We start from the raw sequence: 15,132 nt of genomic DNA on the forward strand, positions 1-15,132 counted from the left end.
ATAGTAATTAAGACGCGAGTATGTTTGTTTATGAAACGAGCGCAAGCGAGTTTCATAATTTTCATACGAGCGTCTTAATTACCATTATAGGCAAGTTTCATACGACTTTTTATGCTCGACCATATTTCTAACTTGAAATTATTCAGAAGTATTCATTTTATTCGTATCTAACTGAAGAGTGGAAGTGACCTTGTGCATCGCTCGTAAATTTTGAGATGTGCGCAGACGCGAAAGTATTGATTTTTTCCGAGGAACAATAATGTCATTGACCTTGTTATAATCTACAGAATAACATGAACTAATTTTGATAGAACCTGGAAATTGATTTAGAATTGAAAAACGAGGTTAGAACACTTCTGCAACAGTATTTGATTTCCAGCCTCCGTGACGTTTTCCTCGTTGTCTTTCGATTGCATATCCGAGAATAATCGAAAACCAGAACTTTAATGAATAGGTGTACTTTAATGACATGCATTAAAAGATTGCTACCAGGTGTATAATTACTACATTTCGGCATGGTCGAGCATAAAGATCTATAAAAAAGTGCAGAAACATACCTTTAACATAATATGTAACAAAGCACATCATTAGCTATGAAGTATGTGCCAATTAGCGTAAACTCAGTGAACTTTAAATCATGTGAACACAAAGTGAAAAGAAGCATGTTTATAACTAATAAATAATAATAATAAATAATAATAATAATAATAATAATAATAATAATAATAATAATAATAATAATAATAATAATAATAATAATAATTTGTAGTAGGCCTACCTCTCTGCTGTACACTATCACCCATTATTGACTTAATGTATTATTTTTCTATATTGTCATCGTGAAGTAGTCATAAACATACAAAATGACGTTTGTGCATTAAATTAGTACTATTTAGTTTTAAGACGCTTTCAATCGTAAAGAATTTTAGGCGTAGGCGTATCCTACTTAGGAAATAATAACCAAATACAATAGACTGATTCTGTGTGCAGCTTGCCTAACTATTCAAACAAGGAGATGCTTCCAATAATTTAACACCGTATGAAATCAAAACGAGTAATTCTAATAAAGATTTTAATTTCTATATAGGCCTACTTGTATGTCACTATTTAATATTTGCCTAGCTATAAAACAGTAATAACATTTTATAAGTACAAAATAAGGAAGTAACAATATCGCAAGGATAGAAGAAGTGTAAACGTTCGCATCTTTTATTGTATCGGTATTTGAACGCACTCGCAGCTTCGTTATTGTCGTGGCGACGTCATCAACAATGCTCAACACACAGGACGTGGGGATCGTTTCCCTGGAAACACTTGGGATTGCGAATTCGAAGCTTTAGGATGTCGAAAATTTTCCAATCCCTCAAGTTTCACTCTTTGAAGCTAAAGAATGCGTTCTGGGGAGGACCTGCGGTTGTGCAAGCACCATCGCGGATTTCGTGGGGTATGCCAGATTTGGTAAGAACCGTGGGTATCGTTGGGACTGTGGGGTTGGGGGGCTATTACCTATGGAACCGTCTACCGGAGAGAAGTGATGCCTCCACGTCCCCTGATCGTATTCCTCCGCCGTCACCGCCTTCACAGTCACCACACGCACACTCCCGTTATCCCACACATTTTACATACTTTTACGCACCCCCCTATCCACCAACACGCCCACCACCAGTGACACTACAGTCACCCCCCTCATCCCCACCTCCATCTTCACCCACACCACCGCCACCCCCGCCGCCCCGCCCTATTCTCAAAAAGGGTACACGACAAAAACAGGGGGCTGACCGTCCGCGCAAGAGGGTGACGATTGTGCTTCCTCCCGAGGTCATTGAGATACCTCGGGAGGGAGACAAGCCGACACCCTCTATGCGGGCGGAAATAGCAGAAAGACGGGCCCTCCGACAACGTACAGACAGAATTCCTCCCTGGTCAAGTCGTCAAAGGCAGCAGGAAGCGAGGCGCTCCTCCGCGAGGGAGAGCGCCCCGCAGCCTGCTAGACCGTCCAGTACGGACAGAGTCGACAGCCAGCAGACTCCGGGGGGCTCTCCCTCGCAGCCTGATGACGCGTCCAGTACGGGCAGACGCGACTTCGACCTAGGCCTGACAGAGGAGGAACACGAGGCTTTGTACCAAAGATATTTGGCATCTAATCCTACCAAGGAGCAATTGGAATTCTATGAACGGGCCTTTAGAAAACAGGGGATGGCGCGTGGACGCAGGGACGGAGGGGATTAGGGCAAAACTTGCACGGCCGCGGTCCTCGTAGGGCTCGTCGCCAAGACAATTAAGGTAAGTCGAGAATCTGCTTCATTACTATTATCATTATTCTTAGTGTTCTAGTGTGTAGGATAGGTATAGGTTATTGTAGTTATAGTTTTTGATATTTATAGTATACAATCAGTGTTATTTCATCTTAATATTTATACAGCAAAAATTAAATTCCTGTTCTAATCAAATTTTATTAACTGTCTCCTCATTATACAAAATCTGTAGTTTTTATTTTTTAGTTTAGTAGGTTATTTTACGACGCTTTATCAACAGCTTAGGTTATTTAGCGTCTGAATGAGATGAAGGTGATAATGCCGGTGAAATGAGTCCGGGTTCCAGCACCGAAAGTTATCCAGCATTTGCTCATATTGGGTTGAGGGAAAACCCCGGAAAAAACCTCAACCAAGTAACTTTCCCCGATCGGGAATCGAACCCGGGACACCTGGTTTCGCAGCCAGACGCGCTGATCGTTACTCCACAGGTGTGGACAACAAAATCTGTAGTAATTTCTGGTTCACTTTCTGTCATTATCTTACCACCTTCATCTCATTCAGACGCTAATTAAAGTCATAACAAACAAAGATAGATTTTTAAAATATCTGCATATAGGTAAGGACATTTACCACTTGCATTTAGGTCTTACGATTTATAAAAGTGATGCAGTCTCATAACACGAGTAGGAATATAAAATAAACACTTCCTCAGTAAATCGACGAAAGAATAATCACAAGGAAAGTACTTGTGTCAAATTTCTGACAGTGCAGCACATACTTTGAGGTCACAGACTCATAGTGGAAATTGCAGATAGATCTAAAAAAATAGCACTAAATTATGAAGCGATTAAAACAACGCTACTATAAACATGCTATCACTAATAGCCAATTACTCACATACAGCGTAATCAGTATTAAGAAAACAAGTCTTAGACTATGCATCGACTTACTGAGTCAAAGATTGGAGAAGGAGAAAAGCCAAATAACGCCACAGGTTCTAATATCGCCTTCATATTGCAAGAACTGAGCAACTTACTGCAGTGGAAGCACTAAATCACAGACCTTTCGAATTCAACAGGAACAAAAACAGGCGAACATGTCTCACAGTAGGGCCGCTATTAATGGCCCAAGAAAACAAATTATGACTACGGTAGGGCCTACTTCAGAATCCAGCTGTAAGTGATTCACGAGTCGTAACCAGCAAATATGCAAACACGTACCAATTACGCATGTCACATGGCAAGGTCCTTCATTGTATTAAACAGATCTGATGAACAGTACAGTCTTTTCTAAAATTAATTTGCTATAGAACAATTTAATTCACTGCTCAAATTATGCAATAAATAAACAAACCGAAGTTACGTTGGAAGAAGGTACTTCCAAATATACGAGTAGTTACGCATGTTGAATGGCAAAATGAATTCCTCAGTGAAAAGTTACAACTGAACAAAGTGGTCAGTAAACGCAATTCCATTACAGGCCAAATCGGACCAGAGGGTGGCGGGACGTTAAGGCTCCAGCTATACAATCGGCATTAATGCCAGTAGGGATGTCAGCCCTACGTGCCCGCCGTCCTTACCCTCAAGGAAATGTCCCTAGTACTCATTCATTTCTGATAGGGGATGAATAAAATGCAGGTGAATAGTGCGGCTGGAAGGGTTAGAGAAAATCCATGACAACATAGCGAACATATAGCCTCTATGTTAGGTGTAAAGCTGAGACATCTAGGACGTTTGTCGTTAAGTTACGTGCACCCAAACTGTAGCATAGCAAGTACAGAGAGCAGGGAAGGTCAGTGTACAGACTCTGTACGCTAAACAATAGATAATAAGGTGTACACTCACATGACGAATAAACTGGAGCTCAGGTCACGTCGTCAATACTGGATTGTGGAGTCTGTTGCAGTAAACACTACCTACGTTTTGATTACGTCTACAATCCTTTTATAATGTGTAGCAATATAGACTGCAGTATCCAGCTTTGTCCATCTCATTGCAATGGGTTACGGCAGTGGAGGGATTCCAGGAACCATTTCTCTGAATTTCGTAACCCGACTTGGTGCCTTAAAAATATTTATTTGACATTCGATATGAAACTGTTCACATCACTGTAGCAGGAGGAAACTTCTTTGGCTATTCGATGTAGCCCATGGGCTAGGATAACTTTCGGCTAAAGTAGTTGAAGTTCCTTATCTGCTTTCAACATGTAGCATTCGTGATGAAAATAACTACATTATCATTTTTTATTTCGTCTGGCCATAAGAGGGTCATAGGCATTTGAAAAACTTTGATTCTATTTAAATGATCCACTTTCTCACGAATTTCAGAGGTAATAAAGTTTTATTGGGTTTGTCTGGTGAAAGAATGCCCGTAACGACATTGCAACAAATCTTGCATCGGTGTCTGTGCTTCCATAGATGGAAACCTATATTTTACTATCTCCTACACTTAGTCGTATGCGAGATATAACATCATCATAGCATTTCGGTATATAGTAGATTATTTAAGTAAAGTTGATTGACTACGGAGTTCCCTTTTCACGTATTTTCGCATAAAGTTTCAAAGTGTGTATTTTCAACGTTATTTAGGCTACTGGTATATTGACACATACCATCATTTTACATAAAACGTGAAAAATCTCTTTTTGTGTGGTACACATTGAATTGTAACTTACACGCGATTCTTATCCTCCTTCCTCAGTTAAACTGTCATCTGTGCTTTATGTTGTTTCGTGTTGCAATGTTGTGTTACGAATTTACGTTTCGTACCTTTAATTTCTGTGCTACATAAATTTCATATTATGATAGTTACCCCACTTACTGCGAAATTTTATGTGCCTAATTTCTCCATCACCTTGTTTACTATTGGTATATTTGATGCTTCAGCCATTATAAATATTATACGTTACGTAAGATAGGTAATGCAGATAACTCTGGAGCTCTGTCCACTACACAACGCAAATATGTTCTGTTGCCTGAGTCGCATGCCTGTACGCAACCACTCCCCCACCCTTCATACTATTTACCTTCGACAAACATCGCGATATAGTTAACTTGATATCGTCCTGCAGTCCTACAAGGCTCATCTTTAGTTAGGTGGCAGAAATTGGTACCGGAAAATATAAAATTCAATGTAATTAAGCTGTGTAGGAACAGGCTCTTAAAATTAGAGTGTTCAATATCACCCCCATCTACAGGACGATACGAAGTTCACAAAGACAACGAGATCAGCTTACACTTGGGTGAAACCGAAGAGTTGAGAATCATGATGATGATGCACTCTTTCATTCCACACAATAAAGCGAATTCAAATGAATAAAGAGGCATTGATTTAATAATAATTTCACTCTTCAGGTAGTGAATATGACCCAGGCGTATCCAAACTGGCCGTTAAAATATGCTTCCGATGATAACTATTGTATTGGCGATCATTTTAAGCATAGGGGATAATTTCAGGGCACTATATCTCGCGATTTCGATGCGGTAGCACGCTAATCTTTGTACCAAACGAAAGATCTCGTCTAGATCTCTCCACTTAAGACAGAAGTATTCACGTAAAACCCATGGCTATGTTCCCGACATAGCAAAACCCTGATTTTTTTAAAAATAAGATACAATTTTCGAGGTATTCCAGAAGTCTGAGTTATGGAATTCTGAAATTATATAGACTTTGTTCTCATATGCACATAATTTAAATAGCCTATAATAATTATCAGTATGAATAATTTCCCTTTGGAGTGCAATGGCTCTTATTACCGTATTGTCGATTACACTTTGAACTTTCTGGCCTGTACATACTCATAACCGTCGCCTGTGTAATTTTATTTAATCCTAATCATCCCTGTATATTTCACGTATTAAATTTAATTTATTTCAATTGTATTCTTGTGACATGACATGACATCCTAATTAACGAAGACAGGAATAATCTTTTCACTGTTTTGTTTACAACAGTATCTGTCCTCATAAGGCCTACGTGCTGGGAGAATACATGTAAGCTTAGTAAAAGATGCTTTGAAAAGAAAATATTAATACAAGAAATGATTTTAATCAGAATTAGTTCCATATTCCTTCCCACCGCCATGCCTTAAGCTGTGATCTCACACTGTCTAAAAGACCTGATGAAGAACAGAGCCTTATACCTTCAGTAATGGTTCATATTCCTCACAAAATGTTCACCAAGACGCTGAAGTTAATGTACGTTAACAATATCATGTTATTTAACCACTACTCTGAAAACACAAGCATGCAAACAAGGCTTAAATGTTAGTTCTCAACCTCACTTCATACGATCAGGCATATGCTCAATATAGAGGGCGATATTAAGAACCGCAGCTCTAGCTGCAAGTCTAGTCAATGACCATTATAAATAAAATACTTGAGTGGAGACCTTCCTGTTTTGCGAGCTAGTAAAGTTATTTTTGATAGGCTTTTCAGAGGTTTGCCTCTTAATGCTCTTTCCTCTCAAAGGAGGAGAGTACAATTTACCAGTTGTGATGTTTCTCCGACAGACAGCAGACCTGTCGTCCTTCACCGACGAAATTAAATGAAAAATACTGACTCAGTCGCCAGCTCAAAGATATTTAATCCTGCGATTAACACTGTGGCATGATTCCAAAGTACCAAAACAGTGACAATGTGCGGGTGTGTATGTGCAGACAAGCAGAAATTGGTCGCATCTAGTGAACTCTGGGAGCCACAAGTAGCTCCACTTAACGTCGAACATGTTATGTACAATGTATGTACAGTGGTTGGTTGCACAAGTTGCGACCATTATACAGCAAGTCTAGAATGACTGCTATCGTCTACGTCAATATGGAGCCACAAGTAGCTCCACTTAACGTCGAACATGTTATGTACAATGTATGTACAGTGGTTGGCTGCACAAGTTGCGACCATTATACAGCAAGTCTAGAATGACTGCTATCGTCTACGTCAATATGGAGCCACAAGTAGCTTCACTTAACGTCGAACATGTTATGTACAATGTATGTACAGTGGTTGGCTGCACAAGTTGCGACCATTATACAGCAAGTCTAGAATGACTGCTATCGTCTACGTCCAATATGGAGCCACAAGTAGCTTCACGTAATCATAGCAGTTGGTAAAACGTCGTAAAAAGAAGTCATTGAAAAACCATACGCCCACAAGTGCGATGTGCTCAAATGCACCATACAGCCCGCACATGTCAAAGGCTCCCTCAAGATAACACCGCACGGTCATAGTTGGCGTTATTTGGCGACTCGTGTTATGGGACTTAGTTTTATGAAGTAGCTTACACTTAGTTAGTTGACTGCGAACAATTTGTCTGAACATAAAGTTTCTTTCTTTTCATGGTACACCGGCGGCGCGGTGGGAGGAACACTTCCCAACTGCAGGATCGCCGTGGAGGATGGAGGTAAAACTCCTCATGGGGATTAAGGGGGTGGGTACAGGGGCGGGTATGGGTGGGATGGGGTGGGGTAGGGTGGGTGGGTGTGGATTGGGTGGTTAGGGTTCGGGTTGGGTGGGTTTGGGGAGAATATGGCACTAGTTTTGTGAACAGTGCAAATATTAATTTATTTTACATTGCCGGAGTTCAGTGAAGGTGCTTTGCAAACTTTATTTATGAGGCACAGAAAGTATCAGAACATTTTATTGTCTCACAATAGGGATATGGGTTTCGTAACCCGAATGGAAAGTCCAACTGACTTAACACACTTCACAGTTTCGAATGGAAGCACGGAACTCCGGCAGCAACACAGAATAAAAGAGGATTTCTGTCTCAATTATTTAAAGGGATGTAAACTAAAAATCTTGACCTCACAACAGAGTGAAAATTATGAAATTAAATCGTAATGAAACAAATTGAAGTCAGTTATGGAGTCATACTTAAATTTAGAGAATAACATACTACAGCATAATTTACAAAATAACTGATAGCAGAAATGAAAGATACATTTATTTATACTGTCATGGTAGCCAATTATTATTATTAAATATATAAACATATGTAGCACATAAAAATATGAAGTGAAAGTTGCATTTAACCGCATTGAAAAGTCCAAATCGGATCTGAACAATAAGGGCTAGCAGGACAACTGACTGGAAAGTGGCAGAGTTGAGTTCTTTCCGAGATAAGGAGAGATATCAACTGTCACAAACTGCAGAACGGCTTCAATGTTAACCGGACGCTTCTCTATATAGGCATAAACAGAATATGGTGATAAAATATGTCTCAATCTCGGCCGACACAACACAGAAATCATGGAGCCCTACCTCTATGCTTTCTGTAAACAATACTTTTATTACTATAGCCGCCAATAGGCCTAGTATGAGAAATAAAGATTATGAAGGCGGTACTATGCATTCAAATATCTACGCATATGTATAAAATTGATACAAGCGAATAATGTTTATACACATATCCACACTTTGATGTAAAAAGAAACTGGCAGACATCAAAATTCCAAAATAACAGTGATTGCCAGAATGTGGCAATCACCTATGTTATTATTACTTATCCTGAATTTTATCGCAGTCATATACATTATATAAAGGTTATTTAGCACATAAAATGAAACTGTACACAATGAAGCTAGTAAGTACAAATTGGAGTTGAATAACATCAGTTGGTAGGGCAAGTGACTACAATGGAGCTGATTTCAGTTCCCTCCGAGATGAGGAGGGAAACGAACTGTACCAAAAAATACGAAACGACAATGTGCCGTTCGATTTCATTTCAATGATTACCTGGCTTCTCTATCCAGGAACTGAATAAGCGGAGCGACATGATACAAGTATTGGTCAATCTTGCTCCGCACAGTACAGAGAGCATGGAGCCCTACCTCTATGCTTTCTGTAGAACAGAGTCGCCAAAAGTATGATATAAAAGAGAACTAGAAATGCAAAATGTACCTCAACAAAACTGTGAGTAATTCCCATGTATTTACGAAAACAAAATACATGGGCATTAATGGATTGTTACGGTGGCATAAAATTAAAAAACAAAAATATGTAACTTTTTACTAAATATTTTCTATACAAACGAAATCAATTCACGAAGCCACTCTTAAAAAAAGGAATATAAGTTAACTGAACTAAATTATCACTTGCCACTACTTGAAAAAACATTATAGCCATTTAAAAAAATCATAACCCCATGTGAAAGAATACCATCTCAACCAAATTAATGTGAAAAAATACCATCTCCAAAAAAAAAATCATGTGAGAAAAACATTAAAAAAAATCACCTGAAAAAAAAAAAACATTTCTAATTGCCCTACGTGGTCACTAAAAGTAGGCTAAGCAAATCAAAGACAAGCACTGTAATACAAGCCATGGAGCAACTGAATTGGGAATTTATGTTTTCATGCATTCCTGTAATAATAAATCAGTACCTAAATTCCAAATTAACAGTGATTGCAAGAATGTGGCAATCACCTATCCCCCCATTTATCTTGAATTCTACCGCAAAGAATTATATTACTTATTGCCTATACAAATTATTTAGAAATGAAATTGTATACACAATGAAACTAGTAAGTTCAAATTATAGTTGACTAATATCAGTTGGTAGGGCAACTGACTGCAGAATGATTAAGTTCAGTTCCCTCCACATAAGGAGGGAAATGAACTGTGCTTAAAAAATAGGAAACGGCCATGCGCCGTTCAATTTCATTTCAACGATTACCTGGATTGTCTATCCAGGAACTGAATAAGCGGAGCGAGATGATACAAGTATTGGTCAATCTTGCTCCGCACGGTACAGAGAGCATGGAGCCCTACCTCTATGCTTTCTGTAGAACAGAGTCGGCAAAAGTAAGAAACAAAAGAGAACTAGAAATGCAAAATGTACCTCAAAACTATGAGTAATTCCCATGTATTTACGAAAACGAAATACATGGACGATAATGGATTACTACAGTGGCATAAAATTCAAAAACAAAAATGTGTAAACTTTTACAAAACATTTTATATAGTACAAACGAAGCAATTCACAAGGCCACTGTTACGAAACAGATTGTTCAGTATAACTCAACAAAATTATCACTCGCCACCACTTGAAAAAAAAATCATATCCATTTTAAAAATCAGAACGCCACCATGTGAAAAAAATACCATCTCCACAAAAGAAAATGTCATATGAAAAAAAATTCGAATTCCAAAAATCATATCGCAATCATATGAAAAAAAAAGTTTAGTTTCATGAAAGCTATGACAACTTTTATTATGTGAAAAAAACTTATTCCCTCCTATGAGAAGCAGATTCCCCTCTTAAAACCGTCATTATAGTATCTTCTCAATCAAATTATCAAAAATCCAACAAAAATCATAATATCTTCTAACATAACAAAGTCCAACTGCACAAATCAGCATTTCATCTTCAATAAAAAAACTCATCACATTATCTCCTCCTATCAAACAAAAGCCATCAACTAGCAGACCTTATATATCATTTCTAATAAATGAAATCCAATTCTTTAAACAAATACATTCTTCTTGTCCAAAAATTAAAATAAACTCAACAACATGTCATTTCTTCTCATGAGAAGCCAAACTCTTCCAAGCTAAAGAAATAGGCTACATCAAGAGCTCACGATTGATAACATACAGAAAACATTAATCAATTCTCCATCAGAGATAAAGTTCCTCTGTAATTAAAAACAATCGCATCACCAATTCAGAAGAGCTCCAACTAAAGCAAAACATTATCTTTAATAACATATTCTTCAATGAATGGAAAATGAAACTAAGAACAACCCACAATATCTTCTGTCAACAAGAAACTCAACTCAAGGAAAACAACATTACAGTTTACCAAGAAGTAATGCAACTGTGTAAACACATCTTATACCAAGAAAATTGGACGCTGCTAACCAGGAGTCACAGAAATGCATTCTACCAGGAAGAAATGCAACAAGAAGTACTTAATCAAAAACAAAAAAACAATTTCTAAAACTGGAAATTACTGCAGAAAATAAAATGATATAGAAGCTAAAGTATCTGTACACTATATCCATTGAAGAAGAAATAAAATTCTTATTAACATCATTTGGTAACTAGACTTCAGTCATAATTGATATACTACGACTGCAGCGAGGTGCTGAGTCATCAGATTTCAACCACTGTCAACTGCTGCCACTACTATGAGGTGCTGAGTCATCAGACTTTAACCACAGTCAACTGCTGCCACTACAATGAGGTGCTGAGTCACCAGACTTCAACCAGTGTCAACTGCTGCCACTACAATGAGGTGCTGAGTCATCAGACTTTAACCACAGTCAACTGCTGCCACTACAATGAGGTGCTGAGTCATCAGACTTCAACAACAGTCAACTGCTGCCACTACAATGAGGTGCTGAGTCACCAGACGTCAACCAGTGTCAACTGCTGCCACTACAATGAGGTTCTGAGTCATTAGACTTCAACCACAGTCAACTGCTGCCACTACAATGAGTTGCTGAGTCACCAGACTTCAACCAGTGTCAACTGCTGCCACTACAATGAGGTTCTGAGTCATTAGACTTCAACCACAGTCAACTGCTGCCACTACAATGAGGTGGTGAGTCTCTTGTAATTTAGTATATTTTATGTCTATTGCAACAAACTGTTGCTCATGACATTAATAAACGATTGATTGATTGATTCATTCATTCATTGATTCATTAGAGTTCAACCATAGTCAACTGCTGCCTCTACAATGAGGTGCTGAGTCATCAGACTTTAACCACAGTCAACTGCTGCCACTATAATGAGGTGCTGAGTCATCAGACTTTAACCACAGTCAACTGCTGCCACTACAATGAGGTGCTGAGTCATCAGACTTTAACCACAGTCAACTGCTGCCAATACAATGAGGTGCTGAGTCACCAGACTTCAACCAGTGTCAACTGCTGACACCACAATGAGGTGCTGAGTCATTAGACTTCAACCACAGACAACTGCTGCCACTACAATGAGGTGGTGAGTCTCTTGTAATTTAGTATATTTTATGTCTATTGCAACAAACTGTTGCTTATGACATTAATATACGATTGATTGATTGATTGATTCATTCATTCATTAGAGTTCAACCATAGTCAACTGCTGCCTCTACAATGAAGTTGTGAGTCATCACACTTCAGCCACAGACAATTTCTACGACTGCAGCTAGGTGTTGTGTCAACAGAAATCTGCCATTAACAACATCCAGAGTTGCTGAATCATTAGACAACCAGAATCTACGTCCATTGTTCTTGTTTCTCAAATATGCAAAATTAACTATTTATTGTTTCATATTCTGACCATGAATTGTCTTGTCAGTTCCATTTGGATGTCAGTATAATAAATAATGATTATTAATATCCCTGTTTTTATTTCTTGTAGTTGTAACATTACTATTACATATATTATATTCCTTTGCACAATGAAAATTTGCATTTGTTCGGATCAAATTTCTGCATGTTTAAAGAATAAAACTAAAATTCTTTCAATAATTTATTATCATAATACACTGCTCTCTTAAATTGACTGAGCATAATGAGAATTTAAATCCATGTTTTTCACAAAACATGCTATGAAATAATTCATATAAAACATTTTTTTCTCTCTCGAAAAGAAACAATAACAAATCGAGCAAAATTGAATAAAGTTTTTGTTTGAAATATCTCAATGAATAACTCCCTGAAATTAATGACATTACTTACGGTTCGTCCTTTATACTGTATTTTGTATGCGTAAATATAATAAATCGCATGACAGTTTGAGAATATATCTTTGAACTTATTTAATACACTTCCGTATTATATTAGAAATATTTATTTTTAAAGGACAGTCGGGTCAAGATTCATTTCAAAGCTTCTTTATAGCGCTGAAAATCAATTACAGCACATTTTATCTTTATTGATGTCTCCTTATACTGTAGGCCTATACATTATGATTTCATTAGGCTATATAGGCATAATGGTTCGATTTCATAAACGAGGTCTAGACCACGACCATGGCTTTAAACCGCGTTTGGATTTATAAAACGAGGTCTTTTGCATTTTTCTGAGCCATGGCTCGAAACCATGGTCTGAACCAGAGACCACGGATGGTGTAGGTTTAATACCACGGCTTCATGCATACAAGATGGAGGTAGTAGATCAGCTGGATGATTGTCAAAGGAAAGTTTGTGTTTACAAGTATTAAATTCCCGGATTACAATGATGACAGACAGAAATAATTCTTTGTAACTATATAACGACGATAATTTCAGACGAATATTTCGATTTTCGAAGGAATCAAGGCAACATTTAGCAAGAATGCTAAATAGTAATCTGCAACGAAATGCAAGAGGCGGCAGATTGACAATTTTTTTTACACCTTGTTGCATGGAGGGAAGTAAGATATATTTTATATTAATTATACCTTTATGTCTGTAAGAAGATATATTTTAATTCTTAGTCTTTACAGTAATTTTTTTACATTTTATTTAAAACTTGAAAATGACATGAACCTATAAGAATATGAAGCAAACGTGATTTTGTCTTCTTATTTTAATATATATTATTTTAATGTACCGAAGTACATATGATATTTCCATGCAGATATTCTGCGTCATCATACGATGAAAGAGTAATGGAACAGAGAAAAATTCTCTCCGGCGCCGGGATTTGAACCCGGGTTTTCAGCTTTATGTGCTGATGCTTTATCCACTAAGCCACACCGGATACCTCCCCGGCGTCGGACAGAATCGTCTCAGTTTAAGTTCCAACTCTTGGGGTCCCTCTAGTGGCCGCCCTCTGCACTACGTCATAGATGTCTATGAACATAGGACCAAAGTCCACACATGTGCTGAGGTGCACTCGTTATGAGTGACTAGTTGGCCGGGATCTGACGGAATAAGCGCCGTCTTAAATCACGAAGTGATTTACGCATATCATATATATATTATTTTAATGTACCGAAGTACAGATGATATTTCCATGCAGATATTCTGCGTCATCATCGATGTAAGAGTAATGGAACGGAGATATGTTATGCGTAAATCACTTCGCGATTTAAGACGGCGCTTATTCCGTCGGATCCCGGCCAACTAGTCACTCATAACGAGTGCACCTCAGCACATGTGTGGACTTCACTCCTACGTTCATAGACATCTATGACGTAGTGTCCACACCTGTGGAGTAACGGTCAGCGCGTCTGGCCGCGAAACCAGGTGGCCCGGGTTCGATTCCCGGTCGGGGCAAGTTACCTGGTTGAGGTTTCTTCCGGGGTTTTCCCTCAACCCAAGCTGAGCAAATGCTGGGTAACTTTCGGTGCTGGACCCCGGACTCATTTCACCGGCATTATCACAGTCATCTCATTCAGACGCTAAATATCCTAAGATGTTGATAAAGCGTCGTAAAATAACCTACTAAAATAAAAATAAATCTATGACGTAGTGCAGAGGGCGGCCACTAGAGGGAACCCAAGAGTTGGAACTTAAACTGAGACGATTCTGTCCGACACCGGGATGGGTATCCGGTGTGGCTTAGTGGATAAAGCATCAGCACGTAGAGCTGGAAACCCGGGTTCAAATCCCGGCGCCGGAGAGAATTTTTCTCCGTTCCATTACTCTTTCATCGTTCTTATTTTAAGTTTTATGCTACTGAAGCCTTCCACGTAGTAGGCCTATTATATGTGCAAATAGAACCATACTACATTTTAGTTTCAATTGAAACTTTAATCCAGTTAATATAGGTTATTAATTCCTTAGAACGGGTTTTTAGGTAGTTAATGTTGGTAGTAGTTATGAACAAATGATAAACTACAACATAAGTGCTCGACTTGTGCTAATTATTCGGTCAATATTATTCTGGTACCTAAAAGTCCGTTCCCTATTAAATATTAAGTAATTCTAGTATTTTAAACGCACATAGCCTATATTCTGTATGA

General features: G+C 38.2%; 1 protein-coding gene and 1 non-coding gene across 2 annotated transcripts in view; both read right to left on the bottom strand.

The window, feature by feature from the left end:
• Obp93a (Odorant-binding protein 93a) overlaps nt 1-15,132 on the bottom strand; it is a 288,764-nt gene that overhangs the window by 111,554 nt on the left and 162,078 nt on the right. The window lies entirely within an intron of this gene.
• TRNAY-AUA (transfer RNA tyrosine (anticodon AUA)) lies at nt 13,854-13,925 on the bottom strand. The gene has a single exon. It is a non-coding gene; the product is annotated as a tRNA-Tyr (tRNA).

Source organism: Periplaneta americana, chromosome 2 (genome assembly GCF_040183065.1).
Source record: "Periplaneta americana isolate PAMFEO1 chromosome 2, P.americana_PAMFEO1_priV1, whole genome shotgun sequence".
NCBI classification, from domain to species: Eukaryota; Metazoa; Arthropoda; class Insecta; order Blattodea; family Blattidae; genus Periplaneta; species Periplaneta americana.